At 38.6% G+C, this 19,356-nt stretch overlaps 1 protein-coding gene across 4 annotated transcripts in view; it reads left to right on the plus strand.

The window, feature by feature from the left end:
• The window catches only part of Marchf8 (membrane associated ring-CH-type finger 8), a 238,547-nt gene that overhangs the window by 86,825 nt on the left and 132,366 nt on the right, over positions 1-19,356 (plus strand). The window contains exon 1 of one of the 4 annotated variants that reach the window (XM_046446741.2): positions 14,650-15,122. The exons of 1 other annotated variant lie outside the window; for it this stretch is intronic. The gene's annotated coding sequence lies outside the window, so the exon portion shown is untranslated. 2 more of the 4 variants (XM_046446744.2, XM_058580016.1) reach the window with 2 other exon arrangements.

A 19,356-nucleotide genomic window follows, 5' to 3' on the forward strand; every position in this document is an offset into this window, starting at 1 on the left:
GATGGATTCTCTGTTAATAAGGACACTGGTCTTCTCAATTCAGGGCCTCACCCTTATGACCTAATTTAATCCAAATTACTTATTCCAAATAAAGCCACATTGGGGCTTAGGGCTTCAACATATGAATTTTGGAGGTGACTGGCATTCTGTCCATAACCTTCTGGCCTCTCAAAATTTATGTTCTCTCATGCAAATGCTTTCATTCCATCCAGAAGTTCCCATGGTCTTCTTATTTGAATGTCTCATCTAAATCTAAATCAAGTATAATCATCCTGAGGTAAAATCCTCCTCTGTTTATGAATCTGTGAAATCAGATAAGTTATTTGCAAAATACAATGGCGGGACAGACATAGGATAGAGAGCCATTCCAAAGGGGAGAAATAGGTCAAAGGAAAGGGATGCCAGACCTCATACAAGTTCAAAATCTAGTAAGACAAATCCCATTAAACCTTAAGTCTCAAGAATTGTCCTTGTGATTTGATGCTATATCCTCCAGGACCATTCAGGCAGCATGCTCTTGTTCCTGGAACCCTGGGTGGCAGTGCAGCCTTGCCCATCACCTTTGAGATGTTCCTCACTTTTTTAAAAGAGAAAAGCTCAGATTCATAGCCATATTGCTCTATTGTCTTGTCCTGTGGAATCCCGAAAGCCCCACACCTTTTATTCTGTTATTACTGTTTCATTGAGTGAGGTCTAGCTGACAATGTTTGTAAGGTGTATAATCTCATTTTTATTCTTGGATTTTGCTCAGGTGCAAAATTATCAGTCATATTTAGTGTTCCTTTCAGAACATTTTCTTATTTTTATTACTGCAGTATATATAGGCTGAGAATTTTCCAAATTAAATTATAGGTCCTTTTTTAAAAAAATCTTTTTTGGTGGTTGTAGATGGACAGCATGCCTTTATTATGTATTTTTGTGCACTGCTGAGGAATGAACCCAGTGCCTCACATGTATGAGGCAAGAGCTCTGCCATTGAGCTGTAGCCCCAGCCTGTCCTTTTAAAAAAACAAAATAAAACAAGGCCAGACAGAGCATAGATTTATTGAAAGTGAAAATGAAAGTATACTGTAAAGTAGAACTGAGTAGGCAGAGAGAAAGAAAGGCTCTGTGGCTCCTTTTTGCTTAAAAGTCTTTCAATCTATCTGTATAAAAAAAAAAGATTTTTTTAAGCATTTTAAGTTATAAAGAAAAACCAATACTTTTCCTAGAGATCTCAATTATTCCATTTCATTGCTCACAATTTCTACCTTCTACAAAACGCCAGAACACAATTCAGCCAAGTTCTTTCATTTTACACCAAGGGATTACATTTGTTCTAATTAATAAAATAACAGATCTGTCTGAGACCTCACAAGAATGACCTTTAATGTCCATAATGTCCTTGAGCATTCTGTTCATGCTCTGTGTTTTCTGTAGTAAGATGGAGGCTTTCCCTGGAGCTCTCTTCTTTTTGAGTTCTCACCTTTCATCCAATTGTGTTGGTCCATATTTCCACCAACAGTCCTATCATGACAATCCAAGTCTAGCATTCGCATCCAAACTTTTTCAACTTCATTACCCAGTTCCAAAACTACTTTCTCATTTTTAGGTATTTATTACAGAAGTGCCCACTTCTTAGTACCACAATACATATTAGCCTGCCCAGGTTGCCCCAGTGAAATACCACAAACTGGGTGGCTTAAACAAATTTATTTTTTCGTAGTTCTGGATGCTGGAATTCCAGAACAAGTCTAGTAGGTTTGGTTGCTGATTGCTGGTGAGGGTTCTTTTCCTGGCTTGCAGATGGCTGTTTTTCTTTACTTACTCCCTCCCTTCCTTTTTATGAGTTGGTCCAACCAAATTACCCAGGCTGGCTTCAAACTTTCAGTCCTCCTTCCTCAGCTTCCTGTGTAGCTGGGTTAACAGTTGTGCATGACCAGACCCAGCTCAGATGATTGCCTTCCAGTGTGGCCCTCACATGATCTGTCCTTAATGGGGTTTGGGGAAGGACTGAGCTCACCAATGTCTCTTCTTATGGACTCCAGTCCTATAGATCAGAGCCCCACCCTCATGACCTCACATAACCTTAATTATTTCCTTTTTCCAATTACAGCCACAGTGAAGGTTAGTTAGGGTTTTAACATGAATTTTGATAGTATACCATTTGGTCCATAATAGTATTTTTAGTTACAGTAATTTCAAATTCACCTACTCTACTGCAATTACCCCAGTACAGGTTACCATAGCCTTGACTTGAGCTATTGCAATAGTTTGCTAACTATTCTCTTTGAATTAGTTCTACGTCCTTCACAGCCTTCTATAAACATAACCACCATCTTGCCTTTTTGTGATTGATATTTTCTTCTTTTTTTTTCTATATGGATTTATTTGTTTAGGTACTAGGGATTTAATTCATGGGCACTTTACCACTGAGTTATATTTCCAGTTCTTTTTTAACTTTTTATTATGAGACAGGGACTTCATTAGCTGCTGAGATTGGCCTCAAAGTTGCACCTCTTGCCTCACCCTCTCAAGTCAATAGACATGCTCCACCACACCCAACTTCTATATGGTTTTATCTCCCAAACCATAGTATCCCTTCAGTTTTCTCTTTGCAAAATGGTATGGAATTGTATGGAATATATATTATTTGTTTTATTCACACAAGGGCGTGGATACTTATCTGTGTTGCTGTGGTTGTAGTTTATTTTTATGGTGGTGGTGTATAAATATGAATTTATTCATCCATCTACTATTGATGAACATTGGATTGTTTCTGCCTTTGAGCTGTTACAAATAATGCTGATATGAACATTCTTGTACCTGTCCCTTGAAAACTATATGCATGTTTTTCTTTTGGGTCTATATATAAGAGTAGAATGTCTAGATCATAAGATGGTCCTTGTGCATGTACAGTTTATTAGATAATACTTAACCAATAGTTCAAAGTGGTTTTACTAATTTACTTATCTTTTCTATATATAACAATTTGAGAGTTCTGTGCTTTATATCCTTACCAATGCTTAGTATCTTTACTTTAGTCATCCAGTTTGTTTACAGCTTTCACACCCTCCCTCTCTCCTCAGACTCTCCCCACCAACTCCAAAGTATCTTTTCTTTTTTGCAATCTTATAGATTGGGGGTAGAGTGGGATCTCAGCCTTGGAGAGGCGCGTTATCTTCCTGGGGTGACACTGAACTTGGACTTCGATCTCCCTGGCCCTTGGGAGGCCATCAGAACCAAATCTCACATCTGTCCTGTTTGGTATATACACATAGTACAGTCATGATTTTAGTGCTCTGTTACCACTTTGGATGCATGCCTTCACTTAGATTTTAGTCCACTGACTCTAGAGAAGCTTGCCAGTCTTTCTTTTGTTTTTAAAAACGTACTTAAGCCAGGCATGGTGGTGCATGCCTATAATCCCAGTGACTTCAGAGGCTGACAAGTTTGAGGCCAATTTCAGCAATTTAGCAAGACCCTGTCTCAAAAAATAAAAAGGGCTGGGGATGTAATGCTCAGTGGTAGAAGTAGAGCACCCATGGGTTCAGTCTCTAGTGACCACAGCAATAATAGCATTAGCAGTAGCAACAACAAAAAGAATATGTACTTCAAAATTTTTATATAGCATTTTCAGCTTGAGCCATGGTTTAAATAATTCATTCTGGTCTTATTTATGAAAACATATTTTTGGTTTTAATTTAATTTTTTTATTTCATTTTCTTAGATTTTTTTTGTCAGTCTTAATCTTTTTCTTTCATACTGTTGGTTTTCCTCAAGTGTTTAGAGATTTTGTACATTATTAGGAAGTAAGAATGGGACTGATTAGCATGAGTGGGGGCCAAGGAGAAAAATATAAATATTGCTTAATTTTTATGTACTTGGTGACTGTGCTTATAAGGTAATCCTCTTTTGCAAATTTGTTCATTCAAATACTTATTGAGTAACTCCCAAGTGCAAGGGACAGTAATTAGGTGTTTGGGATATAATAGTAAACCAGGCAGGTAAAGCTTACATTGCAACCCAGACTTTCCTTAACATGTCACTAATTATCATTTTGATAAATATTATAAAGGAAAAGTTTGTGGAGCTGTGCAAGTATGCAACAAAAGCACCTGACCTAGTCTAGGACTCCTTAGGTTGAAATTTCTTGAAGAATAATAAGTGAGAATTAGCTAAGAAAATAGGAAGTGCTGGGCAAGAACCCTAGAAGATATATATATATATATATATGATGTATGTGTGTGTATATATTTATTTTTTTCCCCAAGAGGAGTTTTTCTTAGGCTTCACCTCTTTATTTCAGGATGAAATGCCCTGCCACATGTCTTTAGCTTTTATTTCATTGGCCCAGAACCTTGATAACAAGGACATTTGATAGATTAAGGTTTTAGCTTTTCCTTTATAGCAGTTTCTGGACTGATGAGCCACAGTATCTGTGATAGATGATTAGATTTCAAAAGAGGTGAGAATTGTAAGATTTGTTAGGGTACAAGGAAAATGGAAAGGAAGAAATCCTCATGTAGAGAATGCAGGATACTAAATCAACCCCCAAATTCATATTCCATCTCCTCAAGAGGAAAATGGGAGCCAAGCATGGTGGCACACTCCTAGAGTCCTAGTTTCTTGAGCAGCTGGGGCAGAATAATTGCTGGAGCCCAGGAGTTTGAGGCCAACATGGGTAATATAGTGAAACCCTATCTCGAAGATAGGGTTTATATAGAATAGAGAAAGAAAATAATATTTGAGAATTAAATAGTTTTTTAAAAATATTTTTAGTTGTAGATGAACACAATATCTTTATTTATTTTTATGTAGTGCTGAGAATTAAACCTAATGTCTCATATGGGCCAGGCAGTTGCTTAACCACTCAGCTACAGCCCTAGCCCTGGGTTTTTTTTAAAATCACATCTACAGTATTTAAATTTGGTCCTGGTCTGGTAGTTTAAGTAAGTGGTAAAAGTGTTTGCCTGATAGACACCTCAACCAGGTGATTGAGGTCATTCATAGTCATAACTCAGATTTCTGGTGTGTATCCTTGACATGTGACGAGAATGGTACTTTACCTCTAATCTTCCTCTCAAAACCCATCACCCCAGTCAGACCAGTGGAACTATGGGGAAAATAATTCCCAACTGAGGAACATTCTATAAATATCCGACTAATACTCCTGAACATTATCAAGGCCACCAAAAACAAGGGAAACCTAAGAAATGAACAACTAAGAGAAGCCTAAGCAGACATGCTGACAAATGTGATATAGTACCTTGGATGGGGCCCTGGCACAGAAAAGGGAACTGAGGAAATGTGAGTAAAGTGTGGACTTTAGTTTAATGTATACTTTTGGTTAATTCACATACTAATGTAAGATGTGAATCAGAGAAACTGATTGTGAGATATATAGAAAATTTGAACTATTTTTGCAAATTTTCTATAAATTAAAATTATTCTAAAACTAGTTTATTAAAAAATATACATATAGGACTGGGGTTATGACTCAGTGGTACAGCGCTTTCCTAGCATGTGTGAGGCACTGGGTTTGATCTTCAGCATCACATAAAAATAAATAAAGGTGTTGTGTCTACTTACAACTAAAAATTATTTTTAAAAAAGATACATGTAAAAAGAAGTGAAATAGGTAGAACAGAATAAGTTGACAGTGAAAAACTAGATGAATGTAATAGATTTTTATAGGGAATAAAATGGGACAAACAGTAGGGATATATGTTTTCTAAATTCTGATTATTTCATAAATAGTTTAATTTGGAGACAGATGAATCCCTTTAAAATATAAAGTTAAATTTTACATGCTATCTTCTTAGAAATATTGTTTTGCAAAATGTTGTTATTAAAGTCTGTAACAGGAATAGAGTTGTAGCTCGGTGGTGGAGCGCTTGCCTAGCACATGTGAGGCACTGGGTACAATTCTCAGCACCACATAAAAATAAATAAAGGTATTGTTTCCATCTGTAACTAAATATAAATAAATAAAATGTATACCAATAGCTGAGTGTGGTGGCTTACACTGGTAATCCCAGACACTCCAGAGGCTGAGGCAGGAGGATAACAAATTCAAAGCCAGCCTCAGCAACTTAGCAAGACCACAACTCAAAATAAAAAAATAAAAAGAACTGGGATGTGGCTCAGTGGTAAAGTGCCCTTGCCTGAGTTTCATTCCCAGTATCAAAAAAGAAACAAAGAAGGGCTGAGATTGTGGCTCAGTGGGAGAGCACTTGCCTAGCATGTGTGAGGCATTGGGTTCGATTCTCAGCACCACATATAAATGAATTAATAAAATAAAGGTCCGTTGACAATTTGAAAAATATATATAAAAAAACCCAAAGAAATAAACCAATGTAAATAATATAAGACTAAAGAACATTCTTCATGGGCTGGGGCTGTAGCTTAGTGGTAAAGCGTTTGTCTCACATGTGTGAGGCACTGGGATGAATCCTCAACACCATATGAAAATAAATAAAGATATTGTGTCCATCTATACCTAAAAAATTAGCACATATTATTTTATGCAACCTAAGTAGTATTAATTAAAATTTGTACAACACAGTCAAAGCTGTAATTACTATATTCTTTACTTAAAAAAGAGTTTAAAGCAGAAAAGTCTGTTGCCTAGGAAAAGAAAAACTGTGAAGTATAACTAATCTAAAACTTAGAAAAATAAGTTAGAAAACCAATGGAAAGGTGAAAATAAAAATTAAGAGGAAAAATTGATTACTGGAAATTGAATAAAATTGAAATTGTCCTGAAATATTTCAACCAAATTCACATCATCATTGCTTTAAGGAAAAAAAAAAAGCCAGAAACAGTGATGCATTACCTGTAATCCTAGTAGCTCAGGAGGATTACAAGTTCAAGTCCAACCTCAACAATTTAGTGAGGCCCTAATCCACTTAGTGAGACATTGTTTCAAAAAAAAAAAAAATGGGGAGGGCTGGGATGTAGCTCCATGGAAATTGCTCTTGGGTTAAATCCCCAAGATCCTAACCCCCCCCAAATGAAAGAAAAGCAAATGGGCAATATTATAAATGAAAAGTCAAGATTAACTCAAAGGAGTCTTAAAAATATTAAGGAAAGTTAGAAAAATGAATAGAGCTCTAGAAATATTTTTTTGAAAAATTTCATTCCAATGTTTAGTCATTTGATACATATTAATTGAGCTTTTGTTTGGTGTCATGACCTATTCTAAGTGCCATGGACACAATATTAAACTAAACATTTTTACTTTTATTATGCATGTACATTCTAGAAGAAAGAAGCAAAATAAATAATTTAGATAGTGTATCCTGAATTCATTTGCTAGTGCTACCATAATAAAGGGCCACAGATCCTTGATTTAAACAACAGAAATTTGTTGGGGACTAGCAATTTAACATCAATGGATAAAAACTGTTGATTCCTTCAGAATCATCTCTCCTTGGCTTACAAATGGCTATTTTCTCCCTGTCTTCACATAGTCTTTTCTCTTTGTGTGTCTGTATATTAATCTCTTCTTACAAGGACACCAGTCATGTTGAATTAGGGTCCATCCTGATCACCTCTGTTAAGACCATCTCTATTTTAAATAGAGTGACATTATGAGATACTGGGGGTAAGAACTTCAACATATGAATTGTGGGGCATTGGCATAATTCAGTGTATAACAGATATTTAATTATCCTGTGGTAACAAATTAACCCCCAAGGCTCAGTGGTTTAACCCAACAAAGTTCATTTTTTCCATGCAAAATCCACTGACCCAGCCAATTTCCCAGGGCAGCTGCCCAATAAAGTGACTCAGCAATTCAGGCTGTTTCTATTGTATAGTTTCTCCATTGCTCTCATGGTCTTCTAGATTGTTGTTGCAGGGGAAGTTGGAGCTGGAGGGTTGTGTTTGGCTCTAAAATGCTTTTGTTTGGAGGTATAGATGTCCCTTTCGATCATATCTCATTGGCAAGAACTGGACTGGCAAATGGAGATTTAGGGAACTAGATTTCTCTGCCACTGATGGAATTAAGGGCTAAGAACAAAAGCCAAGTAGGGAAAGGTGGTGTATTATATCCTTTTTCCCTATTGGAATTGTGAAACCAATAATAAGACCAAACATCAATTAAGTAGTGAAGGGCACTTTTATTCTTAGCAATAGAAGTGGGAGATGAATTCCCAATCAACTTTCCCCACTTGGGGTCAGAAGATTATAGATTTAGGGTAAAAGAAACAAGGGGGAGAAATATTCATGTATTTGATTATATTATAAATAAGTTATAGGTTGTCTGGAGGTCACATGGTAGTGGCCTTAGATCCAACTAGTTTCAGCTAGCCCATCTGAAGAGGAACTTCTGGCCTTCAGATATTCTGTCCTTAAAGATAAGCAAGATTAGACTGGGGTAGGAATCTGGTCATCCAGTAGCACTGGACCTGAGCAGGGTAACAAAGCCACAGGGAAGTGAAATGTAGGACAGTATTCTACTTTGTTTTTTCAGTACTGAGGATTGAACGAGGATTACATTCTGCCACTGAGCTACATTCCCAGCCTGTTTTATTTTTTATTTTGAGGCAGGGCCTCGCTATGTTGCTGAGGTTAGCTTCAGATTTACCTGCCTCAGCATCCAATTACTGAACATGGCAATGTTCTACTCTTGAGGAAACCAAGTAACAGTGAGGAAGCCAGGCAGCAGAGGAAAGCCATTGAGAGGGAGCAATAGCAGCAAGGCTAGATCATGGAGGACTCTCTAAGCAAGAATTTTGGATTTTATTCTGAACTGGGAAACTACTGGGGTTAACATGTTCAGACATAAGTTTTGAAAAATAACTTTTGTGATTGTCTAGGGAAAAAAAGATATGTAGAAAAAAAAGAACCTCATAAGAGGCAAGGATAGAAGTTAGGAGAAGATACAGCAATAATAAGTGTGGGAAATCAAGGGGCTGGGGCTGGAATGTAGCACTCTCCTGGATTAATTGCATAATTGCAAGGGCAGTGGCATAATTGCAACAAAAGAAGAGACCCATAGGCTAGTCAGGTGGCACTGTTTTCTCTCAAACCACCAACACCTCTCTCCATCCCCTCACTCTCTTATTTAACTATAAACAATCAGAAGAGAAATTACATGTGCCCAACAACAAATCTACTGCGATATCTGTACCTGTATCCACCGTCAGAAGACAAAATTACAACAAATGTAGTTTAAAAATTGTAATTGGCCTTTAAATTAAATTTTTTTCTGGTGGAAGGGGTACTGCTACATTTCCCAGGCTGGTCTCACACTCCTGGGCTCAAGAGATCCTCCAGCCTCAGGTTTCTGAGTAACTGGGACTACAGGTGTACCACCACGTTGAGCTATTGGCTTTTACTTTTGATTCTAGAATTGGGCAACACCTTATTCTATAAGGTAGAATCAGTGTTCTAATAAATTGATCAGAGGAGGTTGGCTTTATAGACTGAAAAGGACTGGAGAAAAGCAGAAACAGGACTAAAAGTAGTTTGGTTGCTTCAAAGCTATTACATTGTAAAGAGTTTAAAGCAAAAGGGACTTAGCATGAGCATGGGGCTAAAAATGGCCTGTTTTGGGTTCTTGGTCTGATTTTTTGGAAGATGAGATAAACTTAATTTTTTATTCTAATTTTATTATATATGACAGCAGAATGAAATTCAATTCATATTACACATATAGAGCACAATTTTTCATGTCTCTGGTTGTACACAAAGTAGAGTCACACCATTCATGTCTTCGTATATGTACTTAGGGTTTTGAGATAGAAAGTTAGGAATATATAGAGAAAACTGAGTCTCCAAAGGAGAAAACATCCCTGTTGTAATGTGGCAATTTATAGACAACTTGTGAGCTCAACAAAAGAGCCTGAGTGTAGACACAGAAAAAGACTAAAAGGTATGAAAAACTGAATAAACTACTTTGTAAATTTCCAGTTCCCTGTAAGTTTTCTGGAATTTAGCAAAGCAGAAACATAGAGATGGTTAACCTTGTGAGGCTAGGGCCATACATTAGATTGGGTCATCAGTCCCAGACACACTGAAGGAAGATGAAACCTTCATGCCAGACCAGACCATCTAATGGAGAAGTATAGTCTTGTTCAGTATTTCCCAAGGAATGTCCAGTTCTTTAGATCATACATATTCCATCTAATTATGTTCATTAATAAAAACTTGGACCTTAAGCTCCCAGAGGCATATTTTGCTCTGCATTCTATTCTGAGAATGTCTATCTTCACTTTTTGCTTTATTTAAAGTTCTTTTGCTCTTTGCTAAAATCGGATGTGTTCTTTAGGTATTTTCTGTGCTGAGTCAAGAATCTGGAAGGTGCAAGAAGTAATCTCCTTTGCCTCTAAATAGACCTCCTAGGATTCCCTTATGGTGACAGTCTTAGCTTGGTGACATGGAATTACAGCATGAGTACCCCATTTTGATTTGGTTTCTTGGGCCTGGTGCAGGAGCTCAGCCTAAACCAATAGCCTGTACATTTTATTTATCAACACTATTCCTCTTGTTTACTTTAGTGAAGGGTGGCTCCTCCAGCCTACTCAAAGATTTCCTTCCTACAGTTGCCACCATCTTCTGCATCAACATTTCTTTGTTACTAGGCCACTTATAGTAATATATAAGAACCAGAAAAGCTTAATGTTTTCTTGTCCACTATAGTCCAATTTCCATGCTTCTCTTTACAAAATGCTGTCACCATCTAGTATCTCTACAATCAGACCTTTAATCCCATCACTGTATCTTAATTGCTCTACTTTCAGGATCTCAATGATTTCTATATTGCCAAATCCAAAGGTCATTTATCTTACCCAACTTCTCAGTAGCAAATGACACATTTAGGTAGTTACTTCCCGTTTGAAATATTCTTCATTTAGCCTTCCAGACTCCAGTTTTCCTGTTACCTCCCAATTTTCCTAAGTTTCCTTTGCTCATGGTCTTATCTCAATAGTGCTACATGACTAGCCTTTGGATCTCTTGTTGCAGTTATGCAATTAATGTTCTAGGTCAGTGACTATAAATGATTTTTAAACTGTAGGCCACAACTGTTACTAGTTTAGAAAGAACCAATTGAATTAGGATAAAAAAGTTTAAAGAAATAAGTAGAAGAGAAAGGGAATACTGCATCCCATACAGGAAGGGTAAATATGCTTCTGGAAACTTCTAGTTATAAACATCTATTTGATCAATATGTAAAATGTATTTCATATCCTGGTTTGAGGTCAAAGGTATTAAAGTTACTGCTCTGTGTGATCTCCTTCAATCCTATAGCTTTACATACCATTGGCACAATTTATACATTCTTCCTCAAAATTCCAAATCTACTAGCCAGCTACCAACTGTTAATCTTCATTTGAATGTCCAAGTAACATGTCAAATTTAAATCAAATTATGGATCCTGTTCCCCTAACCCTAATTAAACATAACCCCTAAATTAAACATAATCATTCATTTCCACAATTTGATTCTTTTGGTTGTATAGGCCCCAAACCTCAAACTTCACTTTGGTCTTTCATATCCACATCTAATCTGTAAATCCTACTGGATCTACCTTTGAAAAGCATGCTAAATACTAAGTGAAACAAGATTGTTGTCAGTGTGGGAAGTAAAAAACAAAGAAATAATAAACACGATAAAAGTCATATATTCATGGATATTAATAAAAAATAAAAGGAAGTTAGACTTTGTTATGATTTAGATGTGTTCTCCAAAGGTCCATGTGTTAAAGATTTGATACCAGGGTGTTTCTACTGGGATGTAGTGGAAACTTCAAGAGGTGGAGCCTTGTGGGAAGTCTTTAGGTTTTTATAGGCATGTCCTTAAAGGGGATTGTATGACCTCAGCCCCTTCCTCTTCCTCCACCACTCTACTTTTATGATGTAAGTAGGAGATTTTGCTCTGCCATATGTTCTCACTATGATGTATTACCTTGTCGGGAGACCAAAGCTCTCCCTTCACCTCATGTCCTGATCTTGTACTGGATCCTCCAGAACCATGAGCCAAAAATAAGACTTTTATAAGTTCTCAGGTATAAGTTCTCTTGTTATAGTGATCGAAAGCTGACTATAGACTTGGAATCAGGAAAATTGAATTCAACATTGTCTGTACCACATCATAGCTTTGTAATATCATAGCAGGTTAGTATTCATCTCTTCATTTGTTTGCAAGTTCTCCATTATTTCTTACATTCATTATGTCAGTTGGAACACTAATATATATATTCACTGTTTTAGATAAAATGCCATTTGAGTTGTATACTTCCCAGTGTATCATGTCATACATAACTATGCATTTTGTGGTTAACAATGAAACCATAACTAAAACTCTAGAACACAGTTTATATGTTTAACCATTTGGGTATAACTGATTCTCAGGGTATCACTGGCCACTTGGCTGAAGCCTGACTTTTTTTTAGAATATCACCCCCATATCCCACAAATATTAGAAGAAGGCAATTTCTTTATGTGATATAAGTTATGGAAGGACAATGTGTTAGGAGTCCCCAAGAGCACAAATAGAAAGGATTTGGAAACTTTGTACCTACTAATCTTTTCCTGAAAGGCTAATATTCCTTTTTTTTATGGACTGGGGATTGAATCCAGGGATACCTAACCACTGAGCAACATCCCCAGCCATTTTTAAATTTTTATTTTGAGACAGGGTCTCATTAAGTTGCTTGGGGCCTCACTATATTGCTGAGGCTAAGCTTTGAACTTGTGAGTCTCCTGCCTCAGCCTCCTGAGTCACTGAGATTACAGACATTTGCCACTACACCTGGCTAAAGCCAGTACTCCTCTTGTACTGAATACCTTGTTACCTAAGAGTAACTTTGTTACTGGAAGGCAGATTTATATTCAAAGCACAAAGGATTCTTCTCATTTTTTCTTTGTTTTCTTGTTGGCAATCTCTTCCTCAACTGTAGGCCAGGTGACAAGAATCTGGACCCAGGACTTGGACACATTCAAACTGTTAGACTCCTTTCCCTCAGAACTCTGAATTTTTATACTACTACTTTCTTGCCAAAGACTGTATAGGTTACTATTTACTGAATGCTGTGTGGGTAGGGAATTTTATTTATTTGTTTGTTAATTAATTAATTCTGGTATTGGAGATTGAATCCAGAGGTACTCTCCACTAAGCTATATCCCCAGAACTTTATTTATTTATTTAGTTTAGCCAAATTGGGTCTTGCTAAATTGCTGAGAGTCAAAGTTGCTGAGGCTGGCCTCAAACTTTCAACTTCCTGCCCCAGCTTCCAGAGTCACTGAGATTACGGCATGAGCCACTGGGTCTGGCTTCTTGGGCACTTTAGTGTTGTGCAGGCATTGTCTTATTTCACCTCAGAACCACTCTACCCAGCAGATATTTTTCTTTTGGATAAATGAAAAGAGGCTCAGAAAGTTGAAGTGAAATGCCTAGGTAGTAATGGTTAAGACAGGAATCACTCTAGCCTTGTCTGCATAAGTAATACTTCTCAGTCCTTCTGTAAGACTCACAGATGCCCCTGGAACTATGAAGGTTCTGCCACTTTTTACAGAAGGATGGCAGGATTCTACATCTAAAAATCACTCAATCAAACTTTTTGTTCACCAGACATAGTTTAGGCATAAAGTATACCAGTAGAAGAAACTAATCCTGCCTTCTTGGAACTCTTGGTGCCAGAAGAGTCCATAAGTTGTGACAGCTGGCCTTGATAACCTATTTTCTATAGTAAAAAGATGTGTATGAAAAAATTCAACATTTCATTTACTACTTTTGGTTATGGTGCATTCCAGTTGTGTTATAGAAATGATGGTTTGATTTTGTTATACTAATCTGGAGGATATTTTAAATCCACTGTTTTGACCCTAAGATTTTGCTCTATACATAGCCAAGTATGCAAAGTGATCAGAATTGTGGGGAGGAACTTGATAAGCCATTCAATAGATCACCCAAGACAAAACAAAACAAAAACAAAATAAAACAAAAACAATTCTGGGATATTTGTGGGGATTTGCTTACAAATCACGAATTTACTAAGAAATTATGCAAAGTCTTTCGTGCAATTTAAAACAAGGAGTAAAATTGGCAGTAGTCGAAACTTCTACGAAGTTTGATCTATGAAAACTGGAGTTTGTAGAAACAGTCACTAAAGATACAGAGATGTATAATCAGGGAAGTTTAATGTGGGCAAAAGCTGAATCAAATATTTATTTAGATATGTCTATTTACACAAAGACTAATCCCCAAGAAACTGAAAATATAACAAGTTGGAGATCCATACACACCCCACCTTTCTCTCGCTGCAAGGGGTGAGCTGTGGGCATCAGCCCTCCACTGTAGATGAAGGAGTGAAAGCAGGCAAAAATCTGTTCGTTGATGCAAACAAAATCATTTTCATTATTTCCTGGCTCCCCCTTTCATTTGCTAGCTCTGGTAAGAAAGTTTCTATTTCTTTCCACCAAGCACATCATGTTGACTGAACGAATTCTCTTCTTCCAAAATGCTAATAACAGATGCAGTCAGGCCCAGGGTCTCTAAAGGACGGAGCCAGGGCTGGGGTGGTCCTTCCTCTTTCTGGCCGGGTGGTTTCTCCTGGTGGAGGGTCAGCGGCGCCGTCGCTCCCCGCCCCACAGCGCCACAGTTGCCGGGGCAACGCCTCTCCCCTCCCACTCCGCCCATCGCCTCGGGAGGGCACGTGACGCACGCGTCACGTGACGGGTCAGCCAGCGTCCTCCCACAGAGGAGTGTAAACAGGCGCCTGCGGCCGGGTCTCCCGCGAACTGCAGGTTGGCGGTGGGGGCGGCGCCTCAATCTCAGCGCCCACCTGAGGTGACTCCTGCGGCTTCCAGACCCGGATCTCCCACGCGGTTCACAGTCACAGCCGCCCGCCACCAAGGAGACGGCCCGCGTCCCAGGCCCGGGCAGGGGGTGTGGCCGTCTGACGCCGGTCTGCGACAGGTGGCGGGCAGAGTCGGCCCCTCACGCGCGCTTCTCTGCCCCGGGGTCGGGGGCCAAGCGCGCATCCCGTGGAGAGGCAGCGCGACCCTGGGCGGTTAGCCCTTCCGGTTCGGGACTCGGGTCTGCGCTTGAGGCCGGCCCGAGCTTGGGTTGCCAGGACGTGTGGCGTTGAGGGCCTGGAGTTGTCCTGCCCCTGACGGGCTGTGAGACCGTGGGTAAGTCAGAGCTCTTCTTCAGCCAGTTTCCACATTTTTGGGATGGTTAGACTTGACTAGTGCTCTGTTAGGACCTTCCATGTCTGACGTGATTTCAAGAGAGAGCCGCTTATGGTGAAGCTGCCACAGGGAAAGCATTAGGTAGGTGTTTTTTTTTTTTAAAGTTGCTTTTCATTTCCCTTTAAATTTGGATCTTCGCCTTTGTAGATGAAATTTTAAATAGAAAACTTATTAGGGAGAGTCTTAAAGGCTTATGTTGTTATTTTCATATTTCTTTAATGCAACGGAACCTTCTTTTACAAAGAACCGTATTTGGAGGGGCCCCAAAATTGAAACTGGACTTTTTATACCTCGTTGTGGAAATGTTTTGTGTGTCAATTTGATGCAATCAGAAGGTGATTTTTTTTTTTTTTTTTTGTATCAGGGATTGAACCCAGGGGCACTTAACCAATGAGCCACATCCCCAGCCCTTTTTATTTGTTTATTTTGAGACAGTGCCTCTCTAAGTTGCTTTGGGCATCGCTGAGTTATTGAGGCTGACATCAAACTTGCGATCCTCCTGCCTTAGCCTCCTGAGCCACTGGGATTACAGGCATGGGTCACCAGCCTAGTGGAAGGTGGAATTTTTGAATGTGTGGTTGTTTTTCTCTTGGTTTCATTTGTATGTGATGCAGTTAGACAATTGCTGAATCTCTTATATTACAGGAAAGGGGCCTCAGCATTTCCAGTAAATACCTTACTTTTCCCATCTTTTCTTGCAATCCAGTCCTAGTGGGTTTTTTGATTCTAACAGTGAGATCTCCTGCCTCATTGCTGACTTAATTGTTCAGGCACAGAATGGAGTGGAGAGATTAGGACATATCCTGTGAAAAGCATGCACACTGAAAAAGTATATGAACTAAAATCAGAAGAGTTGTAGAATAATGTGAACATGCCCTTTTACTAATTTCTTTTGAGGCGGGGGTCTCACCATATTGTCCAAGTTATCCTTGAACTCCTGGGTTCTAGGTCCTCCTGCCTTAGCCTGGTGGGACCACCAACAACCACCTTTTATTTAAATCTTGAAACCCCTAAGCACAACAACTTGGATTTTGAGAAAACTCAGTTTAGGAGAAAATAATATGCTATTTCACGAATAGAATATTATAGGTTATAGGTAGGCAAAATTCATTATCAGGATTTTTTTAAAATTAAGAGCAGTGCATAGTTTCCTAACTTTTAAAATTTTTTGATGTAGATGGACACAGTACTTTTATTTATTTTTATGTGGTACTGAGGCTCGAACCAAGTGCTTCACACATGCTAGGCTTGTGCTATACCACTGCTACAACCCCAGCCCCCTAATTTGTTTTTATGTTTATATTTTTGGTTGTAAATTGTTTAAAATATCTGAAAGCAAATAAAAATTATGCTAAAGTTTCTGAAAACAATATAAATTTGAGTCTTGAAATGACTTTTTTTAAAAAAAAAAAAAACCCTTAAACTTTCCAACTCTACCTGTTCTTCAGTTACGTGATTAACTTCACATTTTCTAAAGCAGTACACTGTTCTGTTATAAATAATCTTTGAGGAAGTTCTTAGGCCTTCTGATTCTACTCACTGTGAATATGTAAAACAATCAGTATAACATTTTATATTTTATCTGTTACCAATCTTGTTTTTGCTATACTCAGTTTCATTTAGGAGCTTGGTGATGTGAAAACACTCTTGTGCTTGTCTTCTGGTACACTCAGGCCACTGAGACAAGAGTCATATCTAGTCAGATGTCTAGCTTCTAGGTTGTAGGTTAATACATTTCTTCATTTTTTCTGCAAGTGTTGGTTATCTGTGTTTTTGTTTTTCTGAGATGGGGTCCTGCTATCTTGTCCAGGCTTGCCCTGAACTCCTAGACTCAGAGAACCTTCTGGGGCTGGGGTGTAGCTTAGTGGTAGAGCACTTGCCTATGCTATAGGTTCAATCCCCAGTACTGCCCTCCACCGCCCAAAAAACGTTCCCGCTTCAGCCTCTGGAATAACTGGGACTACGGGTTACAGGTGTGCACTACTGTACCTTGCCTAACAAATTGCCCCAAATTCAGAGGCTTCAGACAACACAAATTCATAGTCTCATAGAGGTCAGAAGTGTGGTAGACTTGTCTGGATTATCTGCTGTGGGTTTTATAAGACTGAGATCTAGTTGGTAGGACTGTATTCTTTTCTAGAAACTCTGGAGATGAATCTGCTCCCAAGCTTATTTATAGTTCAGTTCTCTGTGGTTGTAGGACTGAGGTCTGTTTCTTCACTGGATGTTAACTGGTGGTTATTCTCAGCTTCTAGAGGCCACTCATATTCCTTGCCCTGTGGTCTCTTTCATTAGTTTATCTTCAGAGCCAGCAAGCAGTTGGTTGTTTGCTTCTCATGCTTTGAATGTCTTAACCTCTTTTTTCTTTTCTATTTTTGTGTGCTGGAGTTAAAACCCAGGGTCTCACACATGCTAAACATGCACTCTACCACTGAGCTACTAGATTGCCCATCCTACCTCATCTCTTTCTCCTCCTCTAGCTGAAGATAATTGTCTGCTGTTAACAGGGCTTGTTGATATTATTGGTATTATTCTGAGGGCAACTTGGTATTATTCTGTGATTAGCTTGTGCCCACCTGGATGATATAGTTTACTGTTTGTATTTTACCTGTATAGTCACTTCACAATTGTACCCAGGTTAACATTTGATTGAATAACCAGGCTAGGAATCTTCGGGGAATAGCTTTAGATTTCTGTCTGTTGCACTATTTAAATTTTTCATAGTGATTTTGCTAATATGAATTTTTATCAATAGTATGTTAGTTCTTGTTCCATGTCGTTGCTAGCACTTAATGTTGTCAGATATTTAAGTTTTTATTAACTGGTGGCTGTGAAGTACTATCTGATGGTAGTTTTTTTTTGTTGTTGGAGATTGAACCTAGGGCCTTAAGCATGCTAAGCTTGTGCTCTACTACTGGACTATACCCCCATCCCCTCATGGTGTGTATTTGATTTTGGTACTGTGAATTGAACTCCATGGTGTTTTATCACTGGGCTCCATCCCCAGCCCTTTTATTTTTTATTTTGATTTCGGGTCTCCCTAAGTTGCTGAGGGTTTCACTAAGTTTCTGAGGTTGGCCTCATGTTTGCAATCCTCCTGCCTCCTCCTCTTCCTGCCCAGTAGCTGGGATGACAGGTGTGCACCAGTGTTCCTGATTTACATGGCATCTTGTTATACAACTTGGTATTATTCTGAGGGCAAGAGTTAGGAAGCCTGAGTTTCTTCTCCAACTTTCCTGAGTAACAGCTTAACCTCCATCAGAGAGTCTTTTCTCTGCCTTAGTTACTCATTTATAAAAGTGAGATGGGGTGTGAACTGTTGGTTACTAAGATTCCTTTTTATTCTTCTGTTTTTTGCCTTCCATTGAGTCTTAATTGTATAATACCTTAAAGAGCTAACTATAACACAGTTGATGAGGAGAATACATTTTAAAACCTGGAGAATGAAAAGGCTTGGATTGGGGAGTGAGGGCAGGGTAATTTGAGAAAAACTTTAAGGGCTGATACATCTAGAATAATAAGACTTGTTTCACATGATTTAAACTAAAACCTGTGGTTTAAAGACATGCACTTTTTTATGTACCAGGGATTGAACCCAGGGGCCTTAACCCCTGAGCAACATCCCCAGCCCCTTTTTAATATTTTATTTATAGACAGGGTCTCACTGAGTTGCTTAGGACCTCATTAAATTGCTGAGGCTGGCTTTGAACTCGTGATCTTCCTGCTTCAGCCTCCTGAGTTGCTGGGAAGGCATGCACTCTCCCTTTTGTTTAGTATTTTTTTTTTAAGTGGTTGATAGATCTTTATTTGATTTTATTTATTTATATGTGGTGCTGATGATTGAACCCAATATTTCACATGTTTTTATTAACTGGTGGCTGTGAGGTAGTATCTGATGGTGGTTTTTTTTGGTGCTGGAGATTGAACCTAGGGCCTTAAGCATGCTAAGCTTCTGCTCTACTACTGGACTATACCCCCATCCTCTCATGTTGTGTGTTTGGTTTTGGTACTGTGAATTGAACCCATGGTGTTTTATCACTGGGCTCCATCCCCAGCCCTTTTTATTTTTTATTTTGATTCCTGGTCTCCCTAAGTTGCTGAGGGTTTCACTAAGTTTCCGAGGCTGGCCTCATGTTTGCAATCTTCCTGCCTCCTCCTCCTGCCCAGTAGCTGG

The sequence above is a fragment of the Marmota monax genome, unplaced genomic scaffold, assembly GCF_021218885.2.
Source record: "Marmota monax isolate L192 unplaced genomic scaffold, Marmota_monax_Labrador192_F-V1.1 WCK01_AAM20220418_F8-fsc00207, whole genome shotgun sequence".
Taxonomy (NCBI): Eukaryota; Metazoa; Chordata; class Mammalia; order Rodentia; family Sciuridae; genus Marmota; species Marmota monax.